Here is a 6000-nt window from a genome sequence, read left to right as displayed (position 1 = left end):
AGCCTTGAGACCCTGCACCCACCTGGGAGACCTGGAAGAACTCCTGGCTTGACTGGTTCAGCTCCAGCCATTGCAGCCACTTGGGGAGTGAACCATCGGGCGGAAGATCTTCCTCTCTCTCATCTGTCTTACCAATAAAAATAAATAAATCTTAAAAAAAAAAATAAGCCGCACGTGCAGTGGACACTCCCTGGTGGCTGCGTTTCGATGCACAGCAACCGTAAATGTAAGTGCATTCTGGAGGTGGACCAGGGCCATCTATGGGCTGGATCCAGAAGACATAAATTAGCTCCAGTTTAATCAAGACAATGATATGGTTATGTCAGAAAACGCCCGGGGGTGGCGTTATGGCATAATAGGAAAAACCACAACCTACGATGCTGGCACCATAAGTGGGTGCCACAGTCCTGACTGCTCTGCTTCTAATCCAGCTGCCAGCTGAGACGCTTGGGGCCCCGCCACACGCGTGTTCTAGGCTCCTCACTCTAGGCTGGTCTTGCCCCCACTCTTGCGGCCTTTTGGGTAGAACAGAAGCGCTCTCTCTGCCTTTCAAATAAATACATATTTTTAAAGATTTGTTCATTTTTGTTGGAAAGGCAGATTTACAGAGAAGGAAACAGAGAAATACCTTCTGCGCACTGGTTCACTTCCCAAGCAGCTGCAACAAGCTGGAGCTGAGCCAATCTGAAGCCAGGAGCCAGGAGCCTCCTCCAGGTCTCCCACACGGGTGCAGGGTCCCAACGCTTCAGGCCATTCTCGACTGCTTTCCCAGGACACAAACAGGAAGCTGGATGGGAAATGGGGCAGCTGGAACATGAACTGGTGCCCATATGGGATCCCAGCTCTTGCAAGGTGACAATCTAACCATTGAGCCATTGCAACGGGCCCACAAGTAAATAGATCTTTAAGAAAAGAAAATGCAGCTTTTTGGGGAGGTACATATTGAACTACTTAGGGGTGAAATGTCAAACTGCTTGGAACAACCCTCAGGTAAACAGGAATGGTAATGTCGACTGAGATCCAGTGTCCCCGTGCTCTCATGTTCCCTTAAAACTTCCTAGGGAAGGAACCTCCGAGTCCAGAGCAGTGAGCAGACACAGCCTGGCTCTCGCTCTCCCTGCACCAGGTGGGCGGCCGCAGCTGGCGAGTGCTCACCTTCCTCCAAACTTTCTCCTCCCCTTCGTATCTGTGTGCTGGAAAAGCCACGGCCCCACCGCTCTGCCTGAACACCCACCCTCCATCACACGGCCCCACTGCTCTGCCCTGAACACCCACCCTCCATCACACCGCCCTACCGCTCTTCCCTGAACACCCACCCTTCATCACGGGGCCCCACCGCTCTGCCCCGAACACCCACCCTCCGTCACACGGCCCCACTGCTCTGCCTGAACACCCACCCTCCGTCACACGGCCCCACTGCTCTGCCCTGAACACCCACCCTCCATCACACCGCCCTACCGCTCTTCCCTGAACACCCACCCTTCATCACCGGGCCCCACCGCTCTGCCCCGAACACCCACCCTCCGTCACACGGCCCCACTGCTCTGCCTGAACACCCACCCTCTGTCACACGGCCCCACTGCTCTGCCTGAACACCCACCCTCCGTCACACAACCCCACTGCTCTGCCTGAACACCCACCCTCTGTCACACGGCCCCACTGCTCTGCCCCGAACACCCACCCTTCATCACGGGGCCCCACCGCTCTGCCCCGAACACCCACCCTCCGTCACACGGCCCCACTGCTCTGCCTGAACACCCACCCTCCGTCACACGGCCCCACTGCTCTGCCCCGAACACCCACCCTCCATCACACGGCCCCATTGCTCTTCCCCAAACACCCACCCTCCACCACACGGCCCCACTGCTCTGCCTGAACACCCACCCTCCGTCACACGGCCCCACTGTTTACACCCATCCTCCGCCAAGGTCCAGTGCACACTTCACCTTGCCCATTCCCGCAGAGAAGGCTCAGCAATCAGAGCACTCCTTGGGCAGGCATCGCGGCGTGTCTCTGACTTCACCATGCCCCACAGACCCAGCGACTTCACAGGCATGCCAGCTTGTTGGTAGACCATAACACGCATAAGCTACAGCCCTCAGACTTGGGCGTGCTTGAGACCTAAACAAGACCTTCTGCTGGGCCCAGTGCATAACGGCATCTCCAACTGCGGAGAACCCGCCTTGCATGACCCAGGCTCTCTGAATACATTCGCTAGTAGCCCAGGTTGCCCAGGTTTGCTCACACTGATTATTTCCAGAGATGGCTGACCATGGTCACTTAAAAATATATATATTTATTTGAAAAGCAGAATTAGAGACAGAGAGATCTTCCATATGCTGATTCACTCTTCAAATGGCCACGGCAGTCAGTTCTGTATCAGGCTAAAGCCAGGAGTCAGGAGCTTCACCCAGGTCCCCTCCCTGGCTCAGGGTCCCCTCCCTGGCTCAGGGTCCCAAGCACCGGCCACCAGCGGCTGCTTTCCCAGGCCACAAGCGGCAGACAGGACACAGCCTGGCGCCATAAGGGATGCCAGTGTCACAGGCAGAGGGCCTCCCCACTTGATCCACAAAGCTCCCACCTGGATTCTTACACACTAGCCATGATCGCCGCGCTTTTTTTCCAGGTCTACCAGTTATGTGAGGCCCTGGTCGGAAAGGGCAAGCAGCGCACTCCATTTCCAAAGGCCGCAGCCAAGAGAAATCAATTCAACTTCGCAAACTCAGCTTTCAAACTTTTTTCTTCTTAAGGCTACAAGTCTAGCGCCTTATTGCTTCAGCAGGAGCCGTGAGCCCAACGACGTGGTAACGACACAAAACCGCACGAAGGGATTAACGGCAGCAAGAGAAATTTCTCCGGAAACTTGGAAAGCAGAAGGGCACGACTGGAGCGTCCTGCGCTCCGGAGACACCGGCTGGCACTCCTCCCGCCCGGGTCCCCGCACGGCGCCCCACGCGCGGCCGGTCCAGCCCCGCGCTGCCCGCTCCGCCGGCCCTCCTCCCGCCCGGGTCCCCGCACGGCGCCCCACGCGCGGCCGGTCCAGCCCCGCGCTGCCCGCTCCGCCGGCCCTCCTCCCGCCCGGGTCCCCGCACGGCGCCCCACGCGCGGCCGGTCCTCCTCCCGCGCTGCCCGCTCCGTCGGCCCTCCTCCCGCCCGGGTCCCCGCACGGCGCCCCACGCGCGGCCGGTCCTCCTCCCGCGCTGCCCCCTCCGCCGGCCCCGTCGCCTCCCGCCTGCCCGCCCAGTGGCCCGGACGCAGGGAGCGACGGCCCGAGTGTCCCCCGCGCGAGGGTCGGACGTAAGCTGCTGCCCGGTGCCCAGGCTGTCCCTCCCAGCCCCGCACCGCCTCACCTGCCACCCAGTCGGGGCCGCCGGGCGGAAATGGCCAGCAGGGCCGGCGCCGCGGCACCCAGGCCGCCCGGGGCGGCGCCCTCTGCAGGCCGGACGCCCCGGGCCGGCTCCGCTCCTCGCGCGCACCTGCCCGCGTGCACGCGCCCCGGGCCTCGCCCGCCCAGCCCACAGCGGCGCCCCCTCTGCCCCGGTACCCCTCAAGGTCGAGACAACTCTGCACACAAAGGGAGCGAACACACGACCGCTCCTCACCTGGGGCCGCCCCCGGCCCCACGCCTGGCACAGGTGCGCAGCGTTGGCAGACGCCTCCACGAACCCGGGACGCCCCGCCCCAGGCAGCCGCGGGAGCCTCAGCTCAGATGCACCTGGGCGATGTCAGAGGACTGGCACCTGTGCGCGCAGCTCCACGGAGAGGAGCACTCGCACTCTGACCCGAGGCGGATCATCGGATGGGTCGACCGCCTCGTTGTTTATCAATTCTCGCTTTGCAGAACTAAAGCGCTGGCGGTTTTTCTGTAACGGGAGGTTTATAGCCTCTTTGCCCCAGGACTAAATTTAAGCCTCATCAAGTCGAAGAGTGAGGACCACGAGCTGTAATCGTTTTCGCCCTCCCACTTTCTCTTACCCAGGAACTGATAGAAATCTTTCTCTAATCTTTTTTTTAAAGCTATATCTTTCCAATTATACAGATGTACAATTCCCAAAGAACCCGCAGCAACTAATCCAGAAGCCATTGATTTTCACACTTTTTTCTTCTCTTGAAAGTTTCATGTATTCAAAATCATGCCTAGCATGGTTTTTGTTTTAAGACATCAGTATTTTTAACAGTAGGGGCTGGCCCAGTGGCTCAATAAGCTAATCCTCCCCTTACAAGCACCAGCATCCCATATGGGTGCTGGTTTGTGTCTCGGCTCTCCCACTTCCCATCCAGCTCCTTGCTTATGAACTGGAGGGCAGCAGAGGATGGCCCAAGTCCTTGGGACCCTGAACCCGCATAAGAGACCAGAAGAAGCTCCTGGCTTCTGGCTCCTGGCTTCCGATCGGCTCAGCTCTGGCCTTGGGACTGTGGGGGGTGCACCCTGGGAAGACAGCTCCCAAAAAAGGTGAAAGTGGGGAGCTGGCAGAGACCACGGTCTCAGAGCTTCCAAAGCAGAAGGATCAAGCTGTTGAGACAAGTCCTTAGCGTGTTGGTTTAAGGCTGGTGGATTTGGCAGGAGCTCTTGGCACGCCAGCTGCTCTGGTGGTTTTTAGGAGCTGGGTGGCCTCACTTGGTCTGTTGGGATGCGTCCAGATTGCACAGCTGAGCCTTTCACTGCCAAGGGGTTGGCCTCACCATGGTGGCACTGGTTTGCTGCTCATTCTGGCTGTCCCTCTCTCAGCGCCCACCACCTCCAGAGGGCCTCAGGGTCACGTGGTCAGCAAGCTGCTCTGAACTTTTGTCTCAGCAAACATTTCTTTCACCAACGCCAAGGATTTGCATCAGGAAATTATCCTTAATAGAATTATCTAGCTTTACTACACACACCTGAGCAGGTAATTACCAAATTCTGTGGTCTTGATCCATTTTGTGAAATAACAGAATACCTGATTATTTTTAAAATTTCTTTGTAAGACAGAGTTACAGAAAGAGAAAAGGAGACAGAATCTTCCAACTGCTGGTTCACTCTCCAGATGGCCACAATGGCTGCAGATGGGCCAGTCCAAAGCCAGGAGCCAGGAACTTGAACCATCCTCTGCTGCTTTTCCAAGTACATTAACAGGGAGCTGGATCCGAAGTGGAGCAGCCGGGACAGAGACCAGTGCCCACACGGCTCAGCCTACTACGCCTCAGCACGAGCCAGCGCCCCTATCACTTCCAGCCAAGAATGAGTTTTGTATTTTGAAGAGCTTGATAAATTAATCAAATAGAAATAACTCATGAACTTCAACTTTTGTTGGAACATGTTTGTCTCTCTGCTTGCTTTTCCGTGACATCAGCATAGCTAAGTAACCGCCACTGAGACTGTACGGCCTGGAAAAAACTAAAGTATTTACTATCTACCCTTTTCCTGGAACAGTGTGCCTGCCCTGCCAGCCTTGTCTCTTGCTTCAGCCACTACAGCAGCACCCGCCCCCTTGTGTGCTGGCTTATCTGACTGTCTTACTGTTGGACTGAGTTTCACGAACTCTGCATCTCAGGGTGTGGGTGTGTGTGTGTGTGTGTGTGTGTGTGTGTGTGTGTGGTGCACTTTGCTCCATGGCACACAGTGTAAGCACTCAATAATAGTTATGGAACTAAAGTTCACTTTTTGAACTGAAGTTTACTGTTTGAGTATTTTCCCTGTGTAAATCAAAATGAACTCAGACGACTTTACAGTTTCCACATAGGATCTATTCATCAGTCTAATTTAGAATATTTGTGTGCAAAATATAGAAAACAGTATTTGAGGGAGACTTCAGAAAGTGCACAGAAAGATGCACATAAAAAAACTATTCATGCATTGCAAAAGTAGTAATTATAATTGTGCCTTCTTTCCCTCTACTCCCAAGAATTTCTTAACGGACCCTGCATGTTCTGCAAAGCAGTGAACTCCTTGCATTCTAAACCCAGCTCCACAAACGTTGTTGTTCAGTTTGCATGCAGCAGGACTGCATTTTTCTTTCTTTGCAT

The sequence above is a fragment of the Ochotona curzoniae genome, unplaced genomic scaffold, assembly GCF_017591425.1.
Source record: "Ochotona curzoniae isolate NIBS_2020 unplaced genomic scaffold, NIBS_Ocur_1.0 contig_64, whole genome shotgun sequence".
Lineage (NCBI taxonomy): Eukaryota > Metazoa > Chordata > Mammalia > Lagomorpha > Ochotonidae > Ochotona > Ochotona curzoniae.
Note: the sequence above shows the minus strand (reverse complement) of the source record.